Source organism: Abramis brama (genome assembly GCF_963993115.1).
Source record: "Abramis brama genome assembly, chromosome: 3".
In the NCBI taxonomy this organism is placed as follows: Eukaryota; Metazoa; Chordata; class Actinopteri; order Cypriniformes; family Leuciscidae; genus Abramis; species Abramis brama.
The window spans coordinates 35,083,755-35,099,021 of record NC_139965.1 but is presented as its reverse complement, the minus strand read 5'-3'; the positions used below and the strand labels follow the sequence as shown (position 1 = coordinate 35,099,021).

At 38.8% G+C, this 15,267-nt stretch overlaps 1 long non-coding RNA gene across 1 annotated transcript; it reads right to left on the bottom strand.

The window, feature by feature from the left end:
• Positions 1-3,889: 3,889 nt before the first annotated feature.
• Positions 3,890-6,559, bottom strand: LOC311078818. Its single transcript, XR_014605287.1, has 4 exons — positions 6,509-6,559; positions 6,399-6,441; positions 4,695-4,799; positions 3,890-4,094 (listed from the first exon to the last, which is right to left on the bottom strand). It is a non-coding gene; the product is annotated as an uncharacterized lncRNA (long non-coding RNA).
• Between the last annotated feature and the right edge of the window lie 8,708 nt (positions 6,560-15,267).

Genomic DNA, 15,267 nt, shown 5'->3' with positions numbered 1-15,267 from the left:
CTGCGAGAACATGCTGCTCTTCTCTTGGCGCGCCCTCCCGTTTCGCTCTGAAACTGCACTCGCTCACCTTGCGCCCTCCCATTTCACAACAGCGGGGTCAGAGCATTATTGAACGTTCAGACACGAGTGAGCCCACGCCAGCCCCGCCCCCACGTGACTCACTCTCTCCAGAGAAAGACTTTCTCCGGCATTAGTCAACACCCTCAAAGAGAGCTCGCTCACTCCTCACAGTTCCCTCTTTAGCTCAGGTGACTGTAGATGCTTGAACTGCAGTAAATGGGCCTGTCACAAAGCATGCACCCCTGCAAACAAACGTTGTGGTAACAGCAAACCAAAAAGAGCACTTTTTTGTCAATACCCCTATAAAGTCAGCCAGTATGCACCACTGCAGATAAACGCGGTCACCACAGTGGCTCGAACAGAGCGAGAAAATTGTATCTTTCTAGCAGCCCCCATTACAACTCAGGCGGCTGGAAATACTCAAACATTAGTCACCAGGCACGTTACAAAACGCGCCACTGACATCAAAAGTGTGCCCACTGTAAGCGCACACCACTGCAGATAAACGTTATCATCAAACACTGCCCTAACAGCGACTCTAACAGAGCCACAAACAAGTGTCTTTCTATCAGGCGGCTAGATATACTCAAACATCAGTCACCAAGCCCGTTACAAAACGTGCACCACTGATATCAAGCACTGCCTCAAAGGCGACTCAAGCAGTCAACGGGTCCACTGTAAGGCGCGCACCACTGTAGATGAACGCTGTTTTAAAAGAGGCTCAAACAGAGCGAGAAATGAATGTTTCCCCAACAGCCCCCCTCACACAGGCGGCTGGAAATGTTCTAAAATCAGTCTCCAGGCCCGCTACAAAGTACACGTCAACCTGGGCTCACTGAGAGCGGCACATGTGCCAGGCGTTCTGAACCAGGGTGCGGGTATGCTATCCAGAGACAACGTTCCCTCGGGGGAATGGTCTCTTCACCCCCTGATGGTTCAGCTGATCTGGAGTGTTTTCTGCGAGGCAGAGGGCAACTCTCAATGCCCAATCTTCTTTTCCAAAGACAGGGACATGCTGGCCCATGACTGGCCCAGCTGCCCTCTTTATGCATTCCCTCCGGTCTCAGTGCTCCCTCAGGTCATCGAACGGATCAGGAAAAGCAAGAGTGCTGTCCTCCTAATAGCCCCTCTCTGGAAGACCCAGGTCTGGTTCCCCGAGTTGGCGCAGCTGCTACTAGACGCCTCTATGCCCTGAAATGGTCAGTGTTCACCGACTGGTGCACAGCCCGGGACCTTGACCCTTATTCAAGTGAAGGACCACCGGTATTTTCTTTTCTCTAAGAGCTGCTGGACGCAGGTCGAACCCCCTCCATGCTCAAAGTATATGTGGCGGCCATAGCAGCCTTCCACACTCCTGTGACCAGCCAGTCACTGGGGAGGAACGGCCTCGTCGTGTGTTTCCTCAAAGGGGCCAGGAGGCTGAACCCACCTCGACCCCCTTTTATACCGGCCTGGGACCTTTCCACGGTCCTCAGGGCCCTGAAGGACCCCCTTTCCAACCACTTCAGTCGGCTGATCTAAAGCCTCTTTCACTGAAGACCGCACTTCTGCTAGCCCTAGCATCGGTCAAGCGAGTGAGTGATTTACAGGCGCTCTCTGTGAGTGCTTCCTGCCTTGAGTTCGGGCCCAACTACTCCAAAGTTGTCTTCAGGCCCAGGCATGGCTATGTTCCCAAAGTTCTCTTTACTCTTGGCTCGTTCAGAGCTCAGGTCATTTCTCTATCAGCTCTTCCCGCTTTGGAAGAAGATGGAGATGTGTCTCTACTCTGCCCTGTTAGGGCCCTGAGAGTCTATTTAGAGCGTTCTGCCCCGTTCAGGCAGTCAGAACAGCTCTTCATATGCTTCAGTGGCTGCACCAAAGGGCTTCCGATCACCAAGCAGAGACCATCACGATGGATAGTAGACGCTATTGCTTTAGTCTACGCTTCTATGGGCCTTCCTTGTCCCATTGGCGTTAGAGCTCATTCCACGAGAGGCATGGCCTTATCTTGGGCCTGGTCCAGTGGTATACCAATTGAAGACATCTGTACGTTTTCTGTGCACACAAATCTGTGTGTATCTATCACACAGATGTGATAGATACAGTACACTGTGATTCTTGTGAAAATACAAACTTCTTTCCACACAGATCTTGTTTGTTTTATATGTACATCTAAACTCTATCTTTTGTTTTGTTGATTGAGAAACTGATTCTTTAACTGTTATAACTACAACTAACACACTGAAGCCAACATTTTTTTTTTAAACTAAACAAACATGTCTTCATAAAATAAAGGCTAAGCTGTAAATAACTAAATTATTACTGAAACTAACTAAAACTATTAGCACAGAATTATACAAAGTACTATTTTCTTTTTCCTGAAACACATCTCTGTTGATATGCAGCCAATAATCCATCTTCCACAGAATTAAAATGAAAAATCTTTACATTCTCTGCATATAAATATGTATATCAAATGTAAAATCTTGATGTTGTCCTTGATTTACTCTGCAGTGCAGCATTCCAAATCTCAGAATTTAGGCAAAGCCATCAAAAAGATCATCATAGCATAACTGCTGTATGTATGCTGAAGATGGCTAGACCCAGACCACTTAAGCTTTGCTGTGCCATGAATGAGTGCAGGTATGAAAGAGCCCTCTTCTTCAGTGGAGTAAAATAATTTTTGGTAAGACTTTGCAATACGGGTGCACTAATATGCAAATTGTATAATAAACTATAAATCATATTTAGATCAAACTAATTTTTTATATTATTTTATTATTATTTTTAATACTTTTTATACAAGCACCCTAGGGCCCCCTACTGAGTTCTGCATTTACGGAGCAGAATAATTTCCTGCTGATAATTATCCACATCCTGAGAATATCTTAAATTCAGCAAGATTTCCCTTGTTTTTCATGTGTATGTGTGCACACAATGTTGGTCGCTTGCTGTAAATCTATCAATCTATCAATCTATCAATCTCTCTCTCTCTCTCTCTCTCTCTCTCTCTCTCTCTCTCTCTCTCTCTCTCTCTCTCTATCTCTCTCTCTCTCTCTCTCTCTCTCTCTCTCTCTCTCTAGACTGGGGAGTGTTGAAACATGGGATGATTTGTTAAAAATTAGGAATTATATACATGAGTGAAAGCATCTCCTGAGGTTACCGTATACGCTATGTATCTGTGTGGAAAAATAAAGGATTTATAGGACTAAAAAAAATTGGTAATAAAGTCTCTTTTTTTTTGCGATTGTGTTCATGAATGTGAAATGACAGGTGTGAAACTGGTGTCATCAGATCTGAATCAGCAGATTCAAAATGTGTAAATTAGTGTCGGGTACAAAAACTGCTGTTGTTACAGTCTACCTTACTATAATTGAGTGAGTTGTAACAACAATAGAACAAAGACACTAATAGAAAAATAGGAAAAGTTTAACATAGTGCAGAAAACACAGACATTGAACCAGATGTGGTTTCCCCTACAGTCAATAATTGTTATTTTTATACGCTCTGTAGAAATAAATGTGACTTGACTTGAAACAGTAGGCTAAATACATTTGGTGGTTTCAGTAAGATTGGTCAGCTGAGGGATGTAGGAAGGTGAGTGGCTGTGTATGATGTATGAGAGTGAAAGAAAGAGACAGAAGTGTGTAAGGGAGTAATATCTGCCTCTACTCACTAACCTCAGTGCCTTTTGAACCCATTTCTCCACTAGAGAGGTCAGCGCACATGCTGAAGAATCCAGTGATGACAGCATAAAGTGACAGCAATGAAATTGGAAAGAGTGGTTGACCTTTCAATGGCACACAGAAAAAAGTACAGGGATGGCAGACTGATAAGGCTTGATTTTTCTCAAGATGGGCTGCTGGGTCTGTTTCAATGTCCTCTGCCAAAAAAAAATAAAAAAAAAAATGGTCCAATAGAGAATTCTTCGCCGTCCCATTTCAACTGCAACAGTAGATTGCATTTGCAGGCACACTTTTACTTTGGTCTGCAGTGGAAAGGCCGTCAAAGGAATTTGTTGTCTAAGGATTGTTTGTAGCGCTTGGTGCTCTCACCTGTCAAAATGAGTTGAGGTGAAAACTGTAAATATTAGTTTGCTGTGTCTGACAGCTCAAAACATGCATTTCAATAGCCAAGCAACCAGGCCATGTTTCTCTCACTCCAACCTTTGCATTCAAGCCCACTGATAGACAGCTGCACAATGTAGAAGCTCTTATACCACAGATGTAAGTGTACCTTTACCTGCCATACAGCAATGGTGTAATATCACATTAGGTGGACCTGTCAGTGCTTGAGCAGGCCATTCATATGATGCCTTTATGATAAAAATAACCCTACAGACACTGCTGCCACCATGGATGTTTCCTACACTTTAGGAATACTTAAAAAAAAAAAATGGCTGACTGTCCTCAAGGATACTGATAGTTAAGCATTGGATACAGCCACAGTAACATGAGATTTTTGAGAATGAGTACAAAATGGTGAGACCGGAGGAATCACGGTGGGAGTGGAATGGTTGACAGTTTAAAAAAGTGGGTTTCTTCCAGAAAGCCAGAAGTGCCCACAGGGAGGATTAATGGGAACAAAATGAAAGGCTCCTCTGTGCCAGACTCTCTGAAACCAAACTCTTCAAAACCAGACGCTGCACCACCCACCTGATTCTGAGCAGTTGTGCTGTTATTTTTGGAGAGAAGTGCCTGCCTTTATTTTGGTTGAACCAGCTGAGCAATTTTAGAAGGCACAGGAAATGTATTTTGGCCCTAGAGAAGAGAGAGTAAGGGATAATGTACAGTCAGGCCATTATTGCGAAATAAACCCCTTTAGGACAATACGAGGCCCCGTCTGGGTCTATTATGTGTTAATGACTGGCTGACTGTACATTATCCAGATAATTACATGACTGCTTAACAAATAAATGAATACATCAACATAAAATATTGATTTGAAATTGATGGATATTCTGTCATCATTTACTTACCCTTATGTCCTTCAAAACTGTACGACTTTCTGTCTATTTTTTTAATTGGTCAGTTGTAACCAAAAGTGTTTTGGTTACCAACATTCTACAAAATATCTTTATTTGTGTTCTGCAGAAGAAAGAAAGTCATTCAACAATATGAGGGTGAGTAAATAATGACAGGATTTTCATTTTTGGGTGAACTTTTAAGTTGCAATTATTTTATTACCTTATTTGTAGAGACTGTGTAAAGACAGAACTTAAGTACAAATATGTACAAAATGTATAAATTATTTTCCACCATCAGGCCTAACTGTTCTTATTTTGAAACCATGCTGATCCAAACTATTTTCAAGGCACATTTATGTTTGTTTGTTTGTTTGTTTGTTTGTTTGTTTTGTTCTCCACTGTGGTACTACACAATCATGAATGTAGTAAACTGTACTGAATTAGGTGCACCATTGAGGATCATCACATCAAATATAGAAAGTATTCAGACTAGCAAAAAATGACATTTACTGACCTAATATTATAATATGAGCAGCGCTCAAAGTGGGCCGGTACCCACCGGTACGCAGTACCCGCACTTCTATATATTAAGCTGTAGCATACCCTCACTTTTTCTTGCGTACTAGTGCCAAACTGTAACTCCCTGCCAAATTATTATACCCGTTGAGTACGCTACCTGGTTGCCTAATCCTAATCACCCCCACACCTAATCCTAAACCTACTGAGAACTCAGGGGGGTATTATTCTGGCAGGGGTCAGAATTCTGCACAACACCGGCACTTCTCACTTGTTGCTGGTACGGACCAATTGTTTACTTTTGCATGGGTGGCGTTGTCCAGCACGCTCCAAAAGTGTGATAAGATTTGCGCGAGCTGTTCTTATCACTGATGATAAAATGTGCAACCCATTTTAATTATTTTGAGAATTTACCCCTTCAAGACACTATGGAGAAAGTCAAACATGATCTAAAACAGCCACATAAACTAAAAAAAGACTGATGAAAAGAGGGTAAAACATCATCCTACTCCAACATAAATTAGAAAGCTTTTTAAACTATTCATGACCACCTTTACTAGAATGTATCATATTCTATTGTACTTTTCTATTTATTGTGGTAAATTTTGATTAACGTGTAGAATTTATAATAGATCTGTTAAGGGAATAGATTATTCACTAAAGATTTATATTACAACTGTGGCATGTTGTTGTCACGATTCACCTGTCACCTCTGCACTACACTTCCCATCATCCTCCCTGGCTCCTACTTGCACTCACTCCATAATCACCCACACAATCAATCACCCTCATCAGCTCCACTCCTTAAGCCTGCACCACACACACTATCATTGTCTGGTCTTAACTAGGATGTACCCAAGTTGTGGTTATTTCTTACCTGAAATACCGACTTCTGTGTTATCCTGCCAGTCTCCAACTCCCTGAAAGAGGAAACGTCATCAAGTCAGTACTCTGCAATATACTAGTGTGTAGGGTGGTGCAATGTACCTGTGCTCCATTGCTTCATCATCATGTCTTCATGGTTGTTTTCTGCCTGCAATACGCTTCCCATCTACCTGTTTAAATAAAGACTGTTTATTGTTGCTCACTACTTCTTTGAGTCTGTTTCCTGACAGTTGTAGCTATAGTTTTTAAATGTGTAGGTAGCTATTTTTCATAACAAATGCTATTGATAAAACAAAGAACGGCCAATGTTAATTTTTTTTCTCTCTCTCTAAGCATGGTAATGAGGAGCCATCAATGGTCTTACCTTATATCCTTATAAAGAATGCTACAGTTAAACAATTTCAAGAACTGTTACTTTTTCATAAGGCCAGGTACAAGTCAGAATCAAGAGCTTTAATGTACGGACCTTCTTGAATTATTGACTAAACAATTGGTTTTCCCCATGTGTAAAATGTGTTCTGCTAATAATGACAGATATTAGAAGAAACCTGGCTTTCAGATATTTATTTTTAGTATATGAACATTTTAAGAAAAGTTGGTTTGATTTACCTTGGCATGTTGCAAATAAGTGATTGTAGGCTATTATTACTTTATTGCCCCCCCACCCCGGGAGTACTGGCACTTTTTTTCCATTTAAAGTACTGAGCGAGTAATACTGATATATTTGTGTTAATAAATTAGCTAGTGTAATGTAACTTTCTGGGGATAAGCATGTAGAAAAATACTGAAATACTAGAAAATCATCACATCACTAGGCGTTTCAACAGCAGTTAGCTAACAGTGCAGAGAAATCAAGGCTGGGAATGGTTTGTAATTGTTATGTGCTGAATCGTGCTCAAGTGGAAATGTACCTAGAACCATTTGGCCCATGGTGGAAAAGTGCTGACAGTACATGTTTTCCCTAAAATGGTTAGTTACAGCACTGCAATGGTCATCGGTCATTATTTGGTAATGATGCAACTGACCAATCAGAATCAAGTGTTCCTGAAAACCATGTGATATGGTTTTATCTACAAACTCATTTTGCAAGAGTCATGAACAGGTTTAAGGGTGGAAATGTGTGAATAACCACATCCTTTAACCTGAAGACACAAGGTAAATGACAGCATTCTCCAGCTTTTTAAAGAGATGCAGTAAACTAATGAAATTCCTCATCTGCCAAATAGAAACAAGCATGAAGTTCAACCTGACTGTGAATTCAGCATGAATCAGAGACTGTTTTGCAATTTGAATAACCCATGAGCCAAAGTTAAGCAGGGCTATTTCACCACAGCCAATCTTTACAAGTCTGATTTATGTAAATTGCTTTATTGTGGTGCCACTGCAACACATTGGAATATGAAAAAGGAATATTAAGCATGTATATTTGTTCCATAAAATACTCACATTTCAGTTCACTGCTTGAGTTTTGCCCTGTAATATTTTTAAGGAATATCCTCATTACAGTAATAGGACTGTTACATCATTTTCCTTTGTGTTTTAAGGAATCGTTCCGTCCAACTACTTCATTTTGCCCAAACAAACTAGGAAAACGCATAGTCCCATTTCCTTTGAGATCTCCTCAGGCGTCAACAAATCTGATCAAGTTTTCCAAATTCACCAAGAACAGGGGGAGGAAGATAAAATATGCTTTCACTTTTCACAGCTCTAGTTGCATAATCCTATTCTGTCTCTTCCTATTCATTTTATATTTAACATTGTGCCTTGGTCAGGGCACCGTTCAATGTGTGGGAGAAAAGAAGTGGCTACCTGGAAGCCTCTGGCATAAATGTGACAGAATGTCAACTTTAGACATACAATAAAACTAGTTAAAACAAATTAATTCTTCTCTTTTGAATGTAAGCCAGCAAACTGATTTAATGTACTGACTGGAGAGAGAGAGATTAAGGGTCTGAAGAGAGTGGTGGACAAATCTCATTTAAAAATGGCAGTAAGGACATGTATAATTCAAACCCATTACATGGTGTGGCTCTATTGCTCAACGTTAATTGAGACCTTCACATCTGATCCAGAAAGAGTTCCTGTTTAAATTCACAAAAGAAAGAACTCGTCTTGTATGCTAACATATTATAATTTATATATCTTCTATTAATATATTATTGTTCATTCATGGCAGGGTGCAATGTAATTTTGAATATATTTAATGTTTGTCAAAATACTCATCAGATACTTAATGGATGGTGCATTGCTTCACTAGATTTTCAAAAACCATTTGATGAATCTGTCTCTTTTCTCTATTTTGTTTCTCTGTCAGAAATTGACTTTTTCATTCTGACAGACATTGGCTGAGTACTTGTTTACAGCGTTTCTGTCCTTGCGTGGCGGTCTGCTTGTGGTTGCATTGTCAGTAGGAGTTTTTCTTTAGCAGGTGTATTCAGCTGTGAAGAACATCTCTCTGAATAAGACTTTGAGTGAATTTCGACTTGTTTGGCGTTCTCTTCTCTTGCTCTGTGTTTTCATTCTGATAAATATTTACTATGATAAATCAGCTTGAACTCTGAAGTATTGTATTGATGCTCCCAATCAAAAGTTTTGACATACCTAATATTAAGTCATTATGAATTATGCATTTATTATGATTTTTGACTTCCTCTTTACATCATGAGGTGTATCCTGGATACTTTTTAAACAATACTGAAGGAGTTACTATCCAGTCGTCAACCATTTTAATACCACATTTTGAATTAATATTTTATTTTGTACTGAAATGTATGCAGACTGTCACCATTATGTTCAGTTTTATTCAGTGCAAGGACTTTTAGTTTTTCAGTTGTAAGTTTTCACAGCAGAGATGATGGCGATTATTGTAGGGTTACAGTGGGTGGAAGAAGTAAAACCAGAGAGTGGTTTGCTGTGTTGACTCTATAGCAGCCCTATACAGTATTAAAAATATGAAATCTAACAGAGAAGATTTAATGTTAGAAATTCATCAAAGTTTATTTAGATTGTGAATGCTTCGGATAGATGTGAGATTCTGTTGGGTACCTGCTCATGTAAACATAAAAGGGAATGAGAGGGCAGATAAAATAGCAAAAAAAATCAACAAGAACAATGTTAATGTTATAAACATTCCATATGGTAAAGGAGAAGCTATGGCAATAATTAAAAAAGAAATGATGAAGAAATGGCAGGATAGGTGGGACAAGGATAATAGTGGAAGGAAATATTATAGTATACAAAAATCTATCAATACACAGGGTGTGATCAGAAGGAACAGAAGGGAGGAAATAGTTTTAACCAGACTGAGGTTTGACCACACAGGGTTAAATAAAACATTGGCTATGTTAGGTAAAAGTCAATCAGATGAATGTTTGGAGTGTCAAATTACAGAAAATGCAGAGCATCTAATATGACATCGTAAGAAATATAGAGAAGAGATGATTAAATTAAAACAAAAAATAAGTCAGGCAGGAAGAAAATGGAACCTTGAGGGTGTATTGGGAACAACAGGAGAAGGATACACAGAATGATGTTGTGGAATATCTGAAGAGTACAGGGGTATATTATAAAATATAATTTTTTTTTTAAAGTTAAATAGACCATTGAATCATTACCCATATTGCATACTCTGGTACAGTAGGTGGCGGTATGCACCTGATAAGTCGTGGATGCAACCCGCCAATAAACTAAAAGAAGAAGAAGAAGAACTCTTTGTCTGATCTCGTTCACATTTAGTGGTGTTTTTTCTAATGCCCGTTTGCCTGTCTTGTGGATTATTAGATTTAACTTTGTTGGAACTTTATTCTTCTGCCTTTGTCTGTATTCCTGAATACACCCTGTGACACAGACACAATGTTTTATTTGTTTATTTTGCTCTGACAATTGTTCTCTAGCTGAATGTGGATTATGTAGTCAGATTTAACATCCACCAGTCATTTATTCCAAGTCATTACAGCTGTTTTTCAAACAAACTTTAGGGCAATGCAACTATAATGTAACTCTGCTGAAATCTTTCCACTGAGGGAAAATCCAAGTTTTTGCACACAGTTCCAGATACAATAGCACTTGTCTTTCATCATTTGTTAAAACGCCACAGTAATGTGTTTTTCTGCTGTCTAACAGTATAATAGAACTTGTCTACTCTGCTTTAATGGTGCCCTCTATCCATAATCAAGCTGATCTTCCCAGTGCTCCTGATGAACATTTAGATTTTAATTAGCTGCACTGCAATGATTTGTTCAGCTGATTAAAGTATCTTGCCTTCTCTTTGTGTAATAATCGCTGTTCTATCTCTAAATGCCTCCCAAACATTAGGCCACTCTCGTTTTCTGTGTAGTAGACCTGAAAGAGTGCGTGAGGCCTGATTGATTTTCCATTGCGTCTAAAATGCAGGGCAGGAAAAAGGAAAGTTACCCTCGACCTCAATGGCGTCATTCTCATTTTGGAGGTTAAATCCTGCCGAACGGCACCTGGATCCAGCATGTTTTATTTAGACATAAGCCATGATCTCTGGCAAAATTAATAGTCATGTACGCACATGCATACACATCACCCTAACTTTCTCATTTACAGTCTGTACACCTCTGATTCTGGCAGTTCAAATCCATTTTAACCCTAGCTTATTAAGCCTCACATACTCTTCTTTCCCAGAATTCAGAGTCAGGAAGCATAGCACAGCTGGTATGTAAAAGTAAAGGGTACATTTATCATTGGTAATATACTTAAAAGATGAATCAGATGGGTTATTTTGTCAAGAAAGGTGTCTTTGTTAACAGTCACAGTGTAAAGCTATAATACTATGTGCAGTGTGAACCTAGGAAATATAGTCATTGCACTGACATAGGAAAATGTGCAAGATATTGAATGATAACTGAAATGAACTACAACCATATGCTTTGTTAACAAACACAGGGACAGACTTTCAAGGATTTAAAAATGCTAGTTGTCATTCATTCCGTTCATATTCATGGCTGTGATTTTTTTTTTTTTTTTTTTTTTTAGTTTATTTTTTTACCAAGAAGGACCATGGAAGATTGCTTGTTTTGTCGGATAAGTCCTTGATGGGAAGGAAAGCATCACCTTCCTCTAGAGAGCAGCACATTGGCTTTTTCAGAATTTTTAATCAAGGTTAAATAAGATGATTGTGATGATGTGCATTTTGATGAGATCCCCCCATGGCGCACTCTGACATGACCTTGATCTCCAAAGGACGGACTCCTCCTCGCTGGCACCACTAATCGCAATGCTGGAGAGCATCCAGGTGTGTTTTATAAAGTGACTATGATATATCTGTCATACTTACCCACACTCCGTGCCCTCAGATCAGTGTGTGGGAGATAGACGAATGCAAACTCTGATGGATGGAGGAGACCAGGCTGGTTAAATGGCTGAGGGAGTGTGTAAATATTTCAAATGTGGACTAAAGACAACAGCTGTCAAAAAAAGTTGAAGGAAGACGAGAGGTGGTGATCAATGAGCAAAGTCAAATAACCAAACAATATGAAGTGCATCGTAATTCACGGTTCTCAGTCAGACTATGCGTGTTCTCAGGGAAACTCGAGCGGCGGGCCAAAATCCCGAAAACCAAATACAAAGGATATTGGACCCCGAGGTCCCATTTGAAAGAAAACTGCATTCTCTGTGAATGCTTGCAAACTCTCCGTTCCTTCGTGTCAACAGTCGGGCAACTGGAGGTTCGGTCTGGTCAGCCTCCAATCAGGAAGTGGATGATATATGACTGCGAATTCCAGTGGTTTAAGTTAACACATTAATAACAGCCCGAACACTGCGGCTGGAAAAGAGAGAGAGGAAAATAACCCTAACCAAAGACATATGGAAAATATTTTCTTTCCCCTTTAAATTATATGTCTCAGGGCTTCAGAGTCCAATTACTCTACATATTTAAACTGCTGTTTATATTTTAAACAAAAATAAAGCCCTAAAACTCTTGCCAAAGCCCTTTTCCTCTCGCATTTGTAAACTCCTCATTGTAGAAGAGCCAGCAGATGGAGACGGTGACATTTCTGCGTGAGACTTTGCGAGGCAGCTTTCAAAGTTTAATTATCAGTTCTAAAACATGCTCCAAGAATAGAGAATAAAAGAACTGAGTGCGCATAATTTGGCAAGACAGGAAACCTCTAAATGCAAAGCACATATTGTAACATGTAATGCTCAGCAACCGTCCATAACAAGACTTTTTTGCATTTCTGATAGAACCCGAATATGTTTTTAATCAGTGTAACTAATGTGTTAATTTCCAAAGTGACGAGCTGATTGTGACAGTTAAATATTTTGGCTTGTCCGTGCTTTAGTCTTCTTGACTTTCCTAGAGAATAGAAGATATTCAATAAGGGGTCTCCTCAATGTTTAATTTCATGCTCGAAGACTTCCAAATGTCTCTCCAACAGGATGGGGAGACAAGGGACAGACTGCAGCACGTTCTGACCTGTCCATGTTTAATTAATTTGGTGGCATTTTGTCCCCCCATAAAAGGATTTATTCATTCTCATTTGAAAAGGACTGCTCTTCTCTTCTCTGATGATTACTGTCGGCAAGTTAAGTACTATTTAGGCTATTTGCTCATGTGAAATGATTGCTTTACATTTCCAACAATATTTTGGAGACCTTTTTTTTTTTTTTTTTTTTACATTATATTATTAAAATGAGTCATTTTGAATAATTTAGTGCACATGCAAGATGATGTTATGCAAGATTGTCAAGGGCAGCACTTTCAAATGAATGTGAAATGGAGCAAATTAAGAGAAAAAAGAAGCTGAAATTAACTGTCATTTTTTAAGCTTCAGCAGCACAAATGCCATTGTTTTGTTGTTAGATACTATCAAAATACTATCAAAATAACCTACAAAGCACCATACGTCTGTGGTGTTTTTTATCTCTCACCTTTTCTTGACCTTTTCCAACGTATCCAACAGTTAAAATTACAAGACAATATAAAGCATAATCTGTTGACCTGTTTTTTTTTTTTTTCAGGTTTCTTTCTTTGAAGCATTCTTAATTAAGATTATGTATGTTGACATATCTAAATTTGGTCACACTTTAGATTAGGGTACAGTTCTTACCATTAACTAACTATTAACTATGAATTTTGCCTCAAATAAACACTCCTAATTACTACTTATTAATAGACAGCCAAATATGCATATGCATGCTATTTAATAGTAAGAAAAGTGTTAAAAGTGTATTATAAAGTGTTAAAAGTGTAAAAATGCATATATATATATATATATATATATATATATTGTTTGAAAAAATAAACTGCTCCTTATAAAAGCAATATTTTACCATTTAGTTTGACCGCTTGAGGTTGAGAATCAGCATTCTCTGAAGGTTAAGCACCTACTTTCAATGGTCATATACATAATAAAGAAAGAAAGAATGCTCTATTGTCTGTTTGTGCAAAATGGCTAACAAATCTATGATTTCCTGCTTGTTATGCAGGGTGAGCATGAAAGATTAGTTGGACCTGAAATACTCAGCACTTTTAGATTCGTTTTACATATTCTTGTTGAAAGAAATGGACCAAAGCAAAGATCTGACTCATATATTAAAATAGGATCAGTGACTCAAATGTTCTCTACAATAGTCCTGTTCCCTCTTAACTTCTCAATGTTTGTTTTTATTCCCATATGTTCCCATCATCCCATATGCTCTCTTATTTCAAAAACAAATGTTTTTTTTCTCAGTACTCACTTAAATAGTGATTAATAGACTTAAATATTTATGTGAACTGTACAGAGGGTCAAAAAAATCTGTGGTGGTCTGAGAAGCCATTTGTTGCCACAGTGATTTCATGCCCACAGCTGATGCCATGTTATTCAAAAGTTGTATCAAAGAAATGGCATATATAACACAGAGCGGGCAGCATTCTTAAAATGCATAACGTTAACTTGAAATATGTGGGTAATAAATACACTACAGTTCATCAATTGTTAACACAAAATACAATATTCAGTTATTTAGCTTATTTTCTGTCTTTTCCACATCTCATCTGTTTCAGATGATCTAAACCTCACTTAGTTTTTCCTTGACCAAAATCAGCTTGATTTATTATTATTATTATTTTGTGGGCTACTAAATAAACAGCTCTACAACAAGGTCTATGAGTTGAAGAGAAGTGAGTCCCTGAGAAGGGAGCACCAGATTCCAAGGCACCTGTCCAGGATTGATTTGGGGAATGAAAAATGACAGGGGAACTGGGAGTCCCATTCCTGCTTGCTTTCCCACAAGAGCCTGTGTCACTTCAAGTGACCTTCATGTTACCAAGAAAGAGCAATAATCTTCAGGACGTCTCTGAGGTGTTTCATGGGCGATGGGGCACATTTCAAGATTCAAGGCACTACTGTCAAAAGGAGTTGGTGCAGGACAGGTCAAGGGCATCAGGTCTGCTATAGGGCCCCTCTGCACCAGGGGACAGAACCATTGGTCCCAACTCTGAAAAAAATAATTTGACTGTTTTTCACCTTGTTATTAGGGAGGTTGAGGATTCAACACCCTCATGAGGGTGAGAGTGAACAGGAGCCACAGTACAGTGTCAGTAAAAAAAAAAAAAAAGGTACAAAAGCTTTCACTGGGGCGGTACCTTTTCAAAAGGTACACTTTTGTACCTAAAGGGTGCATATTAGTACCTAAAAGGAACAAAAGTGTACCATTTGAAAAGGAACGTCTCATATAGGAACCATCACAACTAAACATGTACTAAGTGGGACGGTTTAATATTTGCTAAACCTTGTTGTACCCACGTGCTTGTAGAATACACAGTTCCGTTCAAAATTTTAGGGATTTTTTTTTTCTTTGAAGATTTTTTTTTATTTTTTTAAGAAATTTATACTTTTAATTAAGCA